Genomic DNA, 16,947 nt, shown 5'->3' with positions numbered 1-16,947 from the left:
TTCCAAGTAATTCCATGGGAATTCGTGTTCACTGCACTTGGGAGTGAACGGGCGCTCATTGCCGAGTAATACTCAGAATTGCTCAATTTGCATTTCAGTGTGAGTGTGAAGTATATATGCAAAGTGTATTTTATTTAAATGTGTTTATTGACTACTGATTATGGAGAGATTGGTAACACGTGGTCCGCAGACCCCGTGCATTTCTTGGTGAGAAGCTTCAGCTCGACGCAATCACATTTCGTGATCGAGCTGGATCTTCTACGTAAATTCACGCGTGTGATTTAATTGTTCCTTCATAATATCCAGTAAAACTCGCGGAGTTAGTTAAACGTGAAGACGGGACTTGCCCGAATTAAAGTTACAGTTGGAACCATGTGCTCTCTCCCAATGTTGTCCCACTTGGTGTATGGGAACCTTCCTCTTTTATCTGTTAGATAAAATGAATAGAGTGAATGTTAGTGTGTGTGTGGCTAAATGATGATAGAAATGTGCAGGCGGCAGTCATTGTCGATTCACGGCACATGTTAGCCGGATGTTTAACTAAGTTTACTTAGATATTATACTATTTGTATCACGCCAGCATTCCGTGATAAGTGAGAGTGAATATTTGAGATGGTAATGTTTATTGAATAAATGTGATTGTGTTATTATATAAATATGTTACAGTGACTTCTCCCAGCCACACCATATTCCCTTATCATTTCACAGAATATTTGGTATGCGTATTTCAGTTAATCACCTGTCTATGTCCCACTCATGGGCATATTTCATTTAATAAACTCTGTAATGTGGTATTAAAACTTCATTATAATAATATTCTAATTCTAACTTGATCAAAACCACCGAATAAAACTTTAGTTTGAGTATTGATGCTTGTTGCTACAAATGGCCGCCGGCATCTTCTATAGTACAGGCGCCATTTATAAAATTGAGGAGGCCTGCCGAGGGTGCGGAAAGCAAGTATTGTGCATAATGGCGACTCTGCCAGGATCTCGCTCAGTTTAGGGAACCCTTTGTGATGCTGGGAGATTGCTAGGATGTGCTAACAAAATTAAATTTCCACAGGATTCACAATTCCTATTTGTGAATATAAGCAGCGTTGAGAATGCAGCGTTGAATATACTGCGTTGCTTGTGATTTTATTTGTGTGATTTTGGGGACAATTTTCTTGTGTGTATTTATCCATGTATTTTGGGGGAATTTGAAACGTGTTAGGCTGTGTGTGACTAAATAAATGTGTTAGGTTGCGTGTGACCAAATAAATGTACTAGGTTGCGTGTGAAATTAACTTACGTTAAGCTACGAGAATTTGTCACAATTCGTGCAGCGAAAGTAGGAAGTCTGTTTTCCGCGAGCGAAGCCGTTATTTAGGCACTTAGCCCGAAACGTAAGCCTAGTTCCAGAATGGAGACACGTGCTCGCTCGAGGAGCGGTGCTAGGGAAAACCGGCCGGGTGAGGAGGAAGTTATCCTCAATCAGGTAGCCGCGGAGAGAGACGAGGCACGCAACGAGAATTACCAAGATTTCAGCGGCGCTACAGCAATGTTGAACTTGGAAAATGAGCAGGCCAATTCCACACCAAATAGCGGGACTTCGGACCCGAGCGCGAGCGCAGATGAATTAGAGAATGCAACAGTAGCCAAAATGCGCCGACCAATGCAGACACAAATAGCAACACGTGGATGGCCAAATTGGTCAAAATGATGGAAAAGAACGCGAGAACGATCTTAAGCGGAGTAAATTCCTGATTAGAAGAAAATAATAAAAGGCAGGAAGAATATAATAAAAGGCAGGAAGCGAAATTCGAGGGCATGATGTCCGAAATCGAAGGGGTTCGAAAGGACGTCAATGAGAAATTCGAAGTGGTTGGCAGTAAAGTAAACGGCCTCGAAAAGGAACAAAAAAAAGTTAGGATCGAAATGAAAACCCGCGGAGAAAAATTAGAAAAGGGGCTCCAAACTTTAAGGGAACGATGCATTACCGAAAAGAAAAAGGTAATAGCGCGAGTAAAAGCAGTAGAAGCAACGCAAGAAAAGGTTCACGAAAACAGTAGGGCAATTGTGGATCTTGAGGAAAAGATAGATACGGTTAAGACATTAAATAGCGAGGAGACAAAGAAAGCAAAGGAGGAGTTAGTAATACTCGCGGAGAAGGTTGCGGACTTAACAATATCAGAGGAAAGGGAGAGTGCTGCAATTCTGAACTCGAGGGATAACGAGGAGATACAGGCATTACGGAAATTTCAAGAAGGCCAATGTGAAGTCAATAGGCGGCAACGGATAGTTACCAATGACATATGTGAACGCATGGCCCACGTCGAAAATCTCCTCACTCGCGGTGACGAGAGGGAGGACCATGTGCGCAAGGGCGCGTGCGAAAGCGAGGGACGCGATTCCGGACACGAGGATGATTACGAGGATGCGAGCGAACGCAGAAATGTAGGGAGGTGTCGGGAACGACACCTAAAACCGTGCGCAGATCCATACCGGAGGGAAGTGGAAGGCTTCGACTATAAGCACTTTCTCTCCGTACGGAAGTTCGAAGTCTTTAGAAATTCTGTGAACGGAATCCACCCACGGGCTTTCTTGGAACAGTACCAATTCTGTCTTCCGCCCAGTTGGCCCGATGAGTATAAAACCGAGTTCATGGGCGGCCATCTTGAGGCTGAACCCGCAGTAAGGATGACAGCCATAGCGAGAAATTGTAAAACGGTGAAGGAATTTCAGCGTGAATTTCTCTCGGTATATTGGTCCGAAGCTGCGCAAGATGGGTGAAACATCAGATAATGATGCTGCCGAGTCTTAGTCAATCCGGTTTCGCGAGTCCTGCAAAACTGTTTGAAAACATGTTGCAGAATAACCAATTCTTGTACAACCCCTACAGTCCGGGCGAATTGATAAGGCTGTGTATAATGAGGCTTCCAGCGCAGCTTCGCCATATCATATTAGCCGGACGTTGTAAGGACGATTTAGAGTCGTTTAAATTACTCCTACAAGAATTGGAGTATGATATAGGAGAATGTATACCGGAAAGGGTACAGACCGCAGGAGGAGAGGACGTAGGAAGAAATAGGAGAGTGAGTCGCGGCCGCAGTAAAACGCGGAAGCGTACAAGCTCACATGTAGCGGAGCATGCGAATACCAGTTTCCAGCCATACAAGGCGAATTGGAAAAATGGTAACAAGCATAGCTACTACAAAGCCCAAGGACACAATGGCCGGCACGACGGGCACGATAACCGGGATAAAGTTAGGATCAACCACGGGAATCGTGCGAATTCACCACAAAATAGGGGTGAAGGAAGCGAACAGGCCACAGGGAGAAAGAGAAGGGAAAATATCACCGACGACGTAGAAATCAGATCGGCCGATCCATGGAGGAATGCTCCAGAACCAGGAGGAAATCAAACATTATGACCTGTGCCAATCGAGGGAGACAACCTTAGTCGACCCCCGATAACGAATAACCGCGAGATAAGGTACACTGGTCAGGACGACATTAGGGAAACATTACTGGAGGAGCAGACGGATAACTGGATTTCGGCCGTCAGCCCAGTAATCGCGATCTCGGTGAAAGGAATTCCACTGGACTGCATAGTCGACACGGGAAGCCCGGTTTCGATCGTTAGTGAGGCCGCATTCCAGAAATGCGAGGAGACGGGAACTTTGCCGACTTTGCCGTTGCGAGGTACGAAGGTGAAGGGAGCGATATACGGGAAAAGTGTAGAAGTCAAGTGGCAGACTAGGATTACGTTCCAGTGCCAGGGCGAAGAGTTCGAGGCAAACTTCTTCATTGTGCCCCTAATGAACACAGAAATGATTCTCGGGATGGATTTTATGAGCGCTCACCAGGCAATTGTAGGCCTGGGTGGAGGCATCGTGTCTCTGAACAGAGATGGAAACCCCGTAGAATTAAAGTTCAATAGTTGGGTCCTACGTGACGGAGTGGAAACTAGCTGCCTACGAATGCTCACTTACCCGGAATTGCGCCCTGAGCCGGAGATCCTCATAAACTGTGTAAATGGCGTGAGTTTACCGTCCTCCACGCATGAAAAGGATGAGGTCTTCGAGCGAATAATTGAGGGAAGCATGCGCAATGTAGGAGACATGCCAGAGGATGCCCATGTACGATTATTAGAAGTTCTGAGGAACCATGAGAAAATATTCTCAGACGCACCGGGTGTGATAAGGAACTTCGAGTACAAATTCCAAATACGAGAACATAAAAGGTTTTTCGTCAGGCCATACCCGATTCCACTAGCGCATAAAGAAAAGGTCGAGAAGGAGATTGCGAAGATGTTAGAACAAGACGTTATAGAACGTGCTGTGAGTACATACAACTCACCACTCCTAGTAGTACCGAAAAGGGGCGGATCGGTGAGGTTGGTGCTGGTTTCTCGGCAAATAAATACGGTAATAAAGGCAGAAACAGACAGACCGGAAAGCCTGGAGCAATTATTGCAACGGTTTCATGGAGTGAAGGTGTTATCCTCCATAGACCTGCGAGCTAGTTACTGGCAAATCGTGTTGCATCAAGAGTGTAGGCAGTATACCGCGTTTTTATGCTATGGTAACTGCTACCAATTCAAACGGCTTCCGTTCGGGTTTCGGCGGCGGCGTTCATACGACGCTTGAACAGCATCCTTCCGGAAGACCCGCGTGAAAGAATTACGGTCTACGTCGACGACGTATTAATCTCGGAAAGTTCCTGGGAGGAACATAATGCAGTATTAAATCGATTATTAGACGCCTTCGAAAGAGCAGGAGTAACCGTAAACCTGGAAAAGTCGCAGTTCGGGCGCCAGAAGATAAAGTTCCTGGGACATATAGTTTCGGTGGACGGGATACAAACGGACCCGGACAAAATCAAGGCAATTGCGGAGTTCCCAAAACCCACGACTAAGCGACAACTAAGAGGATTCTTAGGAGTCGCGAATTTCTTTAAGAAATTTGTAAACATAAGTGTGCTGTTCACGCCACGTCTTTGCGCGCTTACTGGCAAGAACACGATCTGGTACTGGGACGAGCAAGCACAGAATGAGTTCGTGAGGTCAAAGAAAGCATTGGTGAATGCACCGATTCTCGCGCATCCAGATTTGAGTAGGGAATTTTATCTGATGACGGATAGTTCGTTAAACGGCCTCGGCGCGGTTCTCTTCCAAGGGGAAGACGAGAAGGATATGTTGACATGGAAGGCCGTATCTTTCGCGAGTAGAGTGCTGTCGAGGGCAGAGAGAAATTACTCGGTGACGGAACTCGAGGGACTCGCTGTCGTCTTTGCGTTTAGCAAATTTCGGTACTTCCTCTATGGGAGAAATACTAAAGTGTTCACCGACCATCGGGCATTACAGTTTCTGATGTCGGCAAAGTTGGCCCACGGCAGGTTAGCTCGCTGGGCGCTGTATCTACAGGAGTTCGATTTCACAGTTAAATACATTCCAGGAGAAAAAAACCTGATAGCAGATGCGTTGTCTCTGGCTCCGATAGGCCTAAAACGCGGCATAGACGGTGACCCGAGCGAGAATAATTTCAGTATTCTCTACCTGAAAAACGTCACGTTCGAAAACTTCGTGACGATGTCACTAAAGAATGTCGGGCGCGAACAAGAGAAGGACCCGATACTAAAGGAGGTGAAAGAGAAGTGGAAGGACAGGTCGCAAGCTGCTATTCGGCAGTACTACCGAATAGAGAACGGAATCCTCTTCCGGAAACGGAGCATAGAAGATCCGCGATGGCTGGTGGTAATACCTGAGGAGCTAATAAATAAGCTAGTGTGGTATATACACCTAAGTTACGGACACTTCGGAGCACGGAAATGCTTCCAGAAGTTACGAGAGGCCTGTTATTTCAATAACATGCTAAAGAGGATACAGCGGGTAATTAGAGTGTGTAAACCACGCCAAAGGACGAAACCGCCCACCACATCTTTTGCTGCACCGATGTACCCGCATTCCAAGCAGGTTGCGAGAGGTCGCCGCGGTGGACTTGTTCGGGCCAATAACTCGAACGAAATCTGGCTACGCGTTCATTCTTGTAGCCGTGGAATTGACGTCGAAGTTCGTTTGCTTTACTCCGCTGAGGAAACCAACGGGGAAAACGGTGGCGGTGGCATTCGCGAACGATTTCGTGCGCGAGGTCGGGCCGGTGAAACGAGTGATATCGGATAACGGACCGCAATTCCGATCTAAACATTGGCTGCGGATGTTGAGGCAGAGGAAAATAAAGCCGAATTTTATATCCTTGTTCCACCCGTCTTCTAACCCCGCCGAGAGAATAATGAAGGAATCAGGGCGGCTGTGCAGGCTGTACCGTTATAGGAAGCATAACACGTGTGACATACACCTAAAGGCGTTTCCGGAGATCTTAAATGAATTGCCAAATGCCTCCACGATGTTGCCACCAGTGTTAGTGCTAAAGAATAAGGAGCCCCCTAATCGAATCAGGGAAGTCATACCTTAGCAAAAGGAAAGACAACCAAGACACAAGGAGGTCGTTGATCTCGCGCTGGAAAATATCAAGAGTGCGGCAGACCGGAGGCAAAAGGCGTACCAAAAGAAAACGAGAAAAATAAAATTCTTCATTGGACAGAAGGTGTGGGTACGGTCACACAAACTGTCAAACAGAGATAAGGGAATCTGCAAGAAGTTCCTAAGCCTGTACCGTGTGTGCCGTATCCCCATTCCGAACGCAATAGAAGTACAGACACTGAGGACGAGAAAATCGAGAGGGCTTCATCACGTATCAAACGTGAAACCCCTCATTGAATAAAAACTGTGGAACAATAGAATATAGGTAAAATAGATTTAGAGTATATTGTATATGTTGTGTGTAAAATGTATTAGGATAAATTGTATTCCGAGCAATAAGATGTACCATGTGATCAATGAGCAGACAAGTCGCACATGAAAATAAGGAGAGTAAGAACGAAATTACTCCAGAAGGAGATAAATATGTAAGGAGAAAGATTAATCCGTATCCAGAAGTTGTGTTACAGGAAGGAGCGGTAACCTGAATGAAGAGGAACGATGCAAAAACCTCAAATGAGGTGTACAAAGGAAAAAGGGTGTAAGTTATCGTAGAAATCGGTTGTAGTGGGAGTAGCGGTAATTGTGTGTGTAGGATTTTGTTACTATAAGGCATGTTTTGGTTGCTAATTATATGTGTCGTAGTTGTTACAATAGTGCATGTTTTGTAGTTAATTCTCTGTTATACCTGTTACAGTAGCGCATGTACTGTAAACTAGAGGGGAAGGTTGCCCTAAATGAGAAATTGTGGATGCGAAATGTGTGACGTCACAAGGAATCCTTGCTATGTAGCCAGTAAAGAGTGCCTATGTGTGTATCTTGCATTTATGTGAGAAGAGTGAGAAATGAATGACTGAAGGACGTCGAAGTGTGATAAGTTAGTCTTAAGAATACTATAGATCATAATCTAAAACAAATGGAATTCTAGTTCCATCCGTTTCTTGTCCATCAGTAAAGAAAATATCGTAGATTAATGTTGATTAAAATATCCCTGTTATAAAGCCACTGAAGGGATCAAATAAGAAATAAAAAAATTGTTGTAAATTGATAGGATAATGATTCATGTATGGAAAGGCGGCTAAATTAAAAGCCATGTTAAAATATCATTGGAAGGTAACGCCCATAAGGCACAGTAGGAGAAGGAGAGAGAGAAATAGAATCTGAGTAATGTAGGAAGACCTTATGGATTGCTGAGAACAGTCGGGGACTGTGATGGAAAATTTGTCTGAAATATATCGGTATAGCCAAGCTTCCCTGAGTTTAGATTAGCAACCAGGGGAGAATGCAGCCGAGGAGACCGGGTCGCCGATGCAAGCAATTAGCGGCTAGACGTCGACCGAGCGCACGGCACTTGGGATTCCCTAAGTGACGGCTGTTGTCCACGACTGTGTCAACACGCGCCGGAGGCGATTACCGGGCCTCCCACATACAGGAACAAAGCGGTGGCTACCCAGGTAGCCGGCCGCAATCACGAAACAGACGAACAGCGAGCGGCGGTGACCTACATATGCCGAGCGCCCGCGCCAGCAGGTGACACGCCCCCAACTCTGAGGGCGCCGCACAGCAGCAGATGGTAACGGGCAGTCCGTATGGACGTCCCGTGAGGTGACGCACTGCCACGCCTGGTAGACATCGTCACAAACAAACCCGGGATGGAAAGTGCAGCACCCGTAAGAGGCGAGCTCGGCGTATCCAGGTCAGGCGTTGCCGTGCAGCAGATGAAGGAAGGAGAACCGGTGCGCTCCAGGGGCGTGCCACCAGTGGCGGCGTGTCAACAACATCACCACCACACCTACAACGTCCGCAGTACCGATTCAAGAGGCATGTCATACTCACCACTTGAGTCTGACATGCCGGGACTGCAGACGGAAGAGAGAGGCGAGTGACGTTACCGAGCGGGTGACGTCAGGAGTGCGGCTGTCGGCAATAATTGCGGATATGCTCACATTTCGACGAGAGGTAGCCCGACGGGTCCGGGCGCTCATGATTCGGCGTGCGGCGACGACTGCTAGGGGGATGCTATTCTGCCCTGGAAGTTGACGCCCACCTGACGCGGAAACGCGTGCCACCACGTCCTGAGGCAGCCATCAACGCGAGGCAACATGGGTCCTGGGGAGCTGACAAAGGTGAGGGAGCGGCCTGATGCAAGGAGGCGGCCGACATGATCGACGGAGAGCCTGCAGTCGCTGACACCTGCAGAATAACTTACTCCCCTGTCCTCCAAGTAGCCCAAAGCTCCAAGTACCCCGATCCCATAGTGAAGTGCAAGGTGTTTGAAAGTGCCACATACATTCAATATGTAGCGCGTGTGTTTACTTTTCAGCAGAACTGATTTTGCATATATTATGGCTAGTTATTAAAGTAAATAGGGAAAGAGATAAAGAAAAAACTTTAACACGTCAATCCAGAAGTGAACGAACGAAATTGCCTAAAGATGTAATGTGATTTACTGAAAATTTCTCTAACTAATACATTTTGTATGTTCTCTATGCTTCGCAAATGTTTCAAAGTGGGATACAAACGCGAAAAGACTCTAAGAATTTAAATGCCCACAAGCTTAATACCAACTTATCTATACGTTGTATGAAATTCAATTCATTATATAATTTGTTTAAATTGTGCAGTTTCAAGAATTTATGTGTTTTGATAGATCTTGTGAAATATTTCAAAGTGGGACACACTGGCAACAGGACTTTAATAATTTAAGTGCCCACAAAAGTTTAAATGTCTAGTATATAAGAACTGATTATGTTTGACGAAAAATTTAGTTTTCACTCATGTTACATTTGAAAAACGGATGCTTGGCTTAGATGATAGGTAAAATTTGTGTTAAATTGAAATATTAATGGTAAATTGTATATGTATCAAAGATGATGTTTAAGAGGGACATAGGCCCATATGTTTATGTGTTAATAGCTGCATAATGCTCTCAGAAAGAGATAACCATGTGTGAGGGTTTTGAATGTTAAATTCTGTAGTCTGAGTTTTGAATTTGAATACTATGTTCTACGGAACAGATGAGCTGGATGTGTAATAAACTCAGTAAAGAATCAGACAGATAAATGACACACCTCCGACCACTCGACCACTAGGTAAAAAAAAAAAAAGTGCCTGAAAGTGCCCTTCCAAAAGCAAGGACACTTGCTGCCCATTTTTTCGTCAGAAAGGGAGGGTTATGTAACGGCACCAAGTTAGCCGCTACATGGCTCGACCCCACAACTATAGACAACTGAGTGCCCTCCCGACACTCAGGGAAGAGCCTGATGATAATTAGTAAGATAGTGTTATTTAAATATAGACGATCATTTTAATATTAGATATGGTAATTGTCTGCAAAGTGTGAATGCGAACGTATGATGAGGTATGCGTGAGATGTCGGCTGTGGGTGTGCTATAGCCACAGTGGAAGTGTAGCCAACCTCGAATCTAGTAGAGCACGACTGCACTGGACCAGAGAAGCGTAAGCTCCACGCGCGTCATTAGCGCTCGTTAGGTTGGCAAATAACCGTGTGCGGTATCTCTGAGTCCTTGCGGCCACGATGTGTGGACCCGGACGAGGGAGACCGTATCAGGGTTGTTGCTGGGAAGACCTGGGTGAGTAAGCACGCTCTGCTCTATCGCTCCGATAGTTAGCGAAGATTTAGAATTCCATGTTCACTTTGAACTTGGAAGCAGCTTCCCTGCTGAGGAAAGCCACTATGGTATTTCCTAGAATCATCTCGGTTAGGAGAAATAAGGAGGTGATTTCTTTTGCCAAGTAATTCCATGGGAATTCGTGTTCACTGCACTTGGGAGTGAACGGGCGCTCATTGCCGAGTAATACTCAGAATTGCTCAATTTGCATTTCAGTGTGAGTGTGAAGTATATATGCAAAGTGTATTTTATTTAAATGTGTTTATTGATTACTGATTATGGAGAGATTGGTAACACGTGGTCCGCAGAGCCGGTGCATTTCTTGGTGAGAAGCTTCAGCTCGACGCAATCACATTTCGTGATCGAGCTGGATCTTCTACGTAAATTCACGCGTGTGATTTAATTGTTCCTTCATAATATCCAGTAAAACTCGCGGAGTTAGTTAAACGTGAAGACGGGACTTGCCCGAATTAAAGTTACAGTTGGAACCATGTGCTCTCTCCCAATGTTGTCCCACTTGGTGTATGGGAACCTTCCTCTTTTATCTGTTAGATAAAATGAATAGAGTGAATGTTAGTGTGTGTGTGGCTAAATGATGATAGAAATGTGCAGGCGGCAGTCATTGTCGATTCACGGCACATGTTAGCCGGATGTTTAACTAAGTTTACTTAGATATTATACTATTTGTATCACGCCAGCATTCCGTGATAAGTGAGAGTGAATATTTGAGATGGTAATGTTTATTGAATAAATGTGATTGTGTTATTATATAAATATGTTACAGTGACTTCTCCCAGCCACACCATATTCCCTTATCATTTCACAGAATATTTGGTATGCGTATTTCAGTTAATCACCTGTCTATGTCCCACTCATGGGCATATTTCATTTAATAAACTCTGTAATGTGGTATTAAAACTTCATTATAATAATATTCTAATTCTAACTTGATCAAAACCACCGAATAAAACTTTAGTTTGAGTATTGATGCTTGTTGCTACAAATGGCCGCCGGCATCTTCTATAGTACAGGCGCCATTTATAAAATTGAGGAGGCCTGCCGAGGGTGCGGAAAGCAAGTATCGTGCAATTTCTCTCAAGGATTACAATTTTCAAATGGTTCAAATGGCTCTAAGCACTATGGGACTGAACATCTGAGGTCATCAGTCCCCTAGACTTCACACACGCATCCATCCCCGAGGCAGGATTCGAACCTGCGACCGTAGCAGCCGCGCGGTTCCTGACTGAAGCGACTAGAACTGTTCGGTCACTGCGGCCGGCTTTCCAATTTTGCTGAGTGTTATTATTTTCTTAGTGAAATTCTGCAGAAGTATTCAAATGTTGTACAAAGAACTCTAGCTATAGCATTTTTATCAATAACTCTGAAAAATATGTATTTCCGGAAAGTCGGGTTCCACCTTCACCAGGTTCAGTCCCGTCCCAGTCGGCGGCGACGTCGACTGCCCACCCCTTCACCAACTGACAAACATCAACAGCAGTGAAGTGCTCAGAGTGAACAGTGTGAAGTATCTCTGTTTTCTTTTTTCTTCGAGAGGACCTAGTTTGTGCAAACAAAGAGTGTGGCAAAATTAAGTCAACTTCTTCAGCAGTACAGCCTGCCTTGTGGATTTATAATGTGTTCCTATTTACAAATGTGCTCTCTTTCAATAATTTAGGATCTTAAATATGTTTGGTGTAAATGAAAATTGGCCGTAGGTATAGAATTTCATGTAAAATGTTCCTCTCACTGTCTCAATCGTTTTCTCCCTCCCCATGCTCTGTGTCTTCATACAGAATCTCCTTTGTCAACTTCAATGTGAAAAACGAACTCAGCCTCACATCGCGCCCCTCTTTAAATACACCACCAATAACTTTAAAAAAAAGGACCGTTAGACCTTCCAAAGGTAATTTAACACCACATTACACCTTACAACTAGATTTACAATATGCTCTTGAACTAACAATATTATTCTTTCCCTATTATTTTATCTTACATAGTGTCTTTTCCAGTTCCCAAACCATATCAATCAAAGTGCGCCGGATTTTGCCGTTCATCGACTTCGACCTCCTTTATCTGAGCTGCCACTTGTTAAATAATGGTCCATTTAACTTGACACAATTGTATTCTTGTGTAATCGAAATTTTTCTCTTACATGTAACTGTTTGTCATAATACATAGAACAATTAATGTCAGTCTTTCATTTTCAAATATGTCCTCCACAAGCAATTACAGTTAATGCAATAAACATTAGAGGAAAAATTAATTAACTGAGTTTGACAAGAAATGTTCAAAGGCATTTTCTAAAAAGGCTGAAAATAACGGAACTGTTCCAGCCAACAGAAAAAACAAATAGTTTATTGCCGATTACAGAACCCATTGTTCTGAAATTCCCAAATTTGTAAATAAAAACCATTCTTTTGTTGTCAAAAACTCTTCTGTACTCGCAGGACTAATATTTTACCTGTAAACCTAACCATTACTAAATAATTTTTTTACCAAACTTAGTTGTAATTTTACACGAAGTTACAGTCTCCGAACAAGGTCCTAGCATGTAGGAATCGAAACTTGTACAACTGTACGGGGTGTCAGTCGGTCGCCCATATCACCGCCGATTATTTGGAGCCTCCAACGATACAATCGATTTTTGTGTCTCCTTTTCTATAAGTCTCTCGATGTGAGCAGTGCGAGATGTGATAGACTTATCTCTCGAAGTCACTTCAGACTGGTTCTGTCAGTTCTTCGAAGTTGTCATCGTCCATCACCGGCCAGAGTTTGGCATCGTTCATCGGTTGTCTGCCAGTAACTAGTGAAGTCCTTCCAGTGGAGAAACATGTCTCAAGCTGTCGCTAGTCTTCCTCTGCGCTCGCACGTTACATCACCCATACGAATGCCGCAGTGCCGTTTACATAATCTGAAGCAAATACGTGCTCCTCATTATTTACTCGATCTACCCATCTAATCTTCAGCATTTTTCTATAACACTACATTTCGAAATCTTCCCTTCTCTTCTTGTCGAATGTGTTGATCGCCGACGTTTCACTTCCATACTACTGATAAATAGCTTCAGAATTCCTAGCATTTAAATTTATATTCGTTAACAAATTTTCCTTTTCCGAAATGCTTTTCTTGCCATTGCCAGACTGCACTTTCTGTCTTCTCTACTTTGTCCATCATCACTTATTTAGCTGATCAAGTAGCAAAACTCGTCTACTACCTTTAGTGTCTCATTTAACTACCTCACCATCGTACTTTTTAATTCGAATATAATTTATAGCCTCTTCTCGAGGCACTACGCATTCCGTTCAGCTGATCTCCAAAATATTTTGCCGTCTGTGACGGTTTCGCAATGTCGCTAGCAAAACCTCAAAGTTTTCATTTTTGTTGAAGGTGACCACAGCTTGAGTACAGTAGGCAGGTTGAAAGTTATGTTGGTTGCAGTAAAACGCAGACATGAAGATCCTTGTAGGAGATAGACAAGCGTGTAGAACTCTATGAAACCAGTCTTCAGACTGAAGCCTACAGCACTAACAACGTTAACTCATCGGTTCATCACAAGCTCCTAGACTCGTCGCGACATACTGCCTCCTCAGCTATGAATGACGACTATTTAGCAGATGACTATAATAAAAAGAAAGGATCAAGCTGCTTCTCTTGAGTGTGGACCACACCAGGCCAGTACTTAGTCAAGTGGCGGGTGACTTAGTAACTGAACGAGTGTGGGCAAAATTATTTTGTAAAGTGACCTGTAGGTGTTACGTTGACTCCTGACAGTTGCAGTGCGATGCGTGCGGCGGCTTTGCAGGCCTGCTTCGACCAACAACGTAACACGATTTTGTAAACGTCTCTATGGGAATGACACAGTGTTGTCACAGCTCTGTAGACGGTTACTGTTTTCGCGTGCAGCCGTCAGCACTTTGCAGCTGGAAGCTGGCAGCAGATCTTCTTACACGGTCTCGATTGTAGTGAGCCACACCCAGTAAGTTGGACAGTAGCCGGTGAAGTAGCTTTCCCCAGTTCAGTTCACTACACTTACCACTGAAAAGGTGGTAACCCGTAAGCTCCATCACGGTCTTTACGATTGTTTTTGTTTCGGTCTTCAGTCTGAAAACAGATTTGATGCAGTTCTCCATGCTACTCTATCCTGTGGAAGCCTCTTCATCTTCAAATAAGTACATCCTTCTGACTCTACAAGTTTTACCCGCCACCTATCCCGCCAATAATACACTGGTGTTCCCTAGATGTCTCAGAATGTGTCCTACCAACCGATCTCTTCTTCTTGTCAGATTGCACCACAAATTTCTTTTCTTTCCCATTTCTGTTCATTACCTCTCATGACCGCAGATTTAATTGTCAGGAAGCCGTTTCTGAAAGTATTTGTATGGAGTGTAGCCATGTATGGAAGTGAAACGTGAACGATAAATGGTTTGGACAAGAAGAGAATAGAAGCTTTCGAAATGTGGTGCTACAGAAGAATGCTGAAGATTAGATGGGTAGATCACATAACTAATGAGGAGGTATTGAATAGAATGGGGGAGAAGAGGAGTTTGTGGCACAACTTGACAAGATGAAGGAACCGGTTGGTAGGGCATGTTCTGAGGCATCAAGGGATCACAAATTTAGAATAGAATGGGGGAGAAGAGGAGTTTGTGGCACAACTTGACAAGATGAAGGAACCGGTTGGTAGGGCATGTTCTGAGGCATCAAGGGATCACAAATTTAGCATTGGAGGGCAGCGTGGAGGGTAAAAATCGTAGAGGGAGACCAAGAGATGAATACACTAAGCAGATTCAGAAGGATGTGGGTTGCAGTAAGTACTGGGAGATGAAGAAACTTGCACAGGATAGAGTAGCATGGAAAGCGGCATCAAACCAGTCGCAGGACTGAAGACCACAACATTAACAACAATAACAACATTTCTCTCTTGTTTGCTGGTGACTGAGATAAAAATGCAATGCCGAAACCCAGGATCGAACCAGGGACCTTTAGATCTTCAGTCTAACGCTCTCCCAACTGAGCTATTTCGGCGCACATGGTGCTTCTTCTGCGATAAGCTTGACTCGGTATAATTCTTCGATTTCGTAATACGTCGGCCACACATCCCACTGGCACACTAAGCACGTGACGGCAATCACGGAATTTTTGTAGGCACGATATCTGGAGATTTCCGCAAGCCGTATTTAAACCAGTCGTGACGAAAGGAAAGTGGCTATAAGTAGTAAGCACGTCGCCAGATGAACGAATAATTTATCTATTAACAATTTGGGGGTTAATGACAGACGATCGCATACATCTGCCGTGCAATTTTCTTAATTTCCTCATAACTTTAAACAAATCGACACATTTAAAGATAGAGACAAGTATACAGTGCCTGCATTTTCTGTAAGCAGTCTTGCACAACTTCTAAATATTTCAAGAAAATAATTCCTGAACGCCACAATGCTACCACAAGAAATTTTCTTTGTAATCAACCGCTGTAACGCTAACTATCGTCGACTGCAGATTGTCTTTTGATCGAAACTATCGATGCTAAGTAACATACTGTGCACTTGCAGCAGGTTTTTGGGGCTTAATGATGACTCCGTGGTAGCCAAAAGTGTCCATTCCTGGCAAAACCGACACGATAGCTTGAGTGGGCAACTTATTAACTGAGGTCGACTACTGCCTTTCACATAGCGTAGAAGAGTATTATCGAAGAACCTCTCACAAAACGCAAAGAGCTTCTACTCAAATGTAAAAATTAGAAAAGGGGCTCCAAACTTTAAGGGAACGATGCATTACCGAAAAGAAAAAGGTAATAGCGCGAGTAAAAGCAGTAGAAGCAACGCAAGAAAAGGTTCACGAAAACAGTAGGGCAATTGTGGATCTTGAGGAAAAGATAGATACGGTTAAGACATTAAATAGCGAGGAGACAAAGAAAGCAAAGGAGGAGTTAGTAGTACTCGCGGAGAAGGTTGCGGACTTAACAATATCAGAGGAAAGGGAGAGTGCTGCAATTCTGAACTCGAGGGATAACGAGGAGATACAGGCATTGCGGAAATTTCAAGAGGGCCAATGCGAAGTCAATAGGCGGCAACGGATAGTTACCAATGACATATGTGAACGCATGGCCCACGTGGAAAATCTCCTCACTCGTGGTGACGAGAGGGAGGACCATGTGCGCAAGGGCGCGTGCGAAAGCGAGGGACGCGATTCCGGACACGAGGATGATTACGAGGATGCGAGCGAACGCAGAAATGTAGGGAGGTGTCGGGAACGACACCTAAAACCGTGCGCAGATCCATACCGGAGGGAAGTGGAAGGCTTCGACTATAAGCACTTTCTCTCCGTACGGAAGTTCGAAGTCTTTAGAAATTCTGTGAACGGAATCCACCCACGGGCTTTCTTGGAACAGTACCAATTCTGTCTTCCGCCCAGTTGGCCCGATGAGTATAAAACCGAGTTCATGGGCGGCCATCTTGAGGCTGAACCCGCAGTAAGGATGACAGCCATAGCGAGAAATTGTAAAACGGTGAAGGAATTTCAGCGTGAATTTCTCTCGGTATATTGGTCCGAAGCTGCGCAAGATGGGTGAAACATCAGATAATGATGCTGCCGAGTCTTAGTCAATCCGGTTTCGCGAGTCCTGCAAAACTGTTTGAAAACATGTTGCAGAATAACCAATTCTTGTACAACCCCTACAGTCCGGGCGAATTGATAAGGCTGTGTATAATGAGGCTTCCAGCGCAGCTTCGCCATATCATATTAGCCGGACGTTGTAAGGACGATTTAGAGTCGTTTAAATTACTCCTACAAG

At 44.3% G+C, this 16,947-nt stretch overlaps 1 non-coding gene across 1 annotated transcript; it reads right to left on the bottom strand.

The window, feature by feature from the left end:
• Positions 1–15,106: 15,106 nt before the first annotated feature.
• Trnaf-gaa (transfer RNA phenylalanine (anticodon GAA)) lies at positions 15,107–15,179 on the bottom strand. Its single transcript has one exon. It is a non-coding gene; the product is annotated as a tRNA-Phe (tRNA).
• Between the last annotated feature and the right edge of the window lie 1,768 nt (positions 15,180–16,947).

This window comes from Schistocerca serialis, chromosome 10, assembly GCF_023864345.2.
Source record: "Schistocerca serialis cubense isolate TAMUIC-IGC-003099 chromosome 10, iqSchSeri2.2, whole genome shotgun sequence".
NCBI lineage: Eukaryota > Metazoa > Arthropoda > Insecta > Orthoptera > Acrididae > Schistocerca > Schistocerca serialis.
Note: the sequence above shows the minus strand (reverse complement) of the source record. Positions and strands in the feature narration are given on the sequence as shown.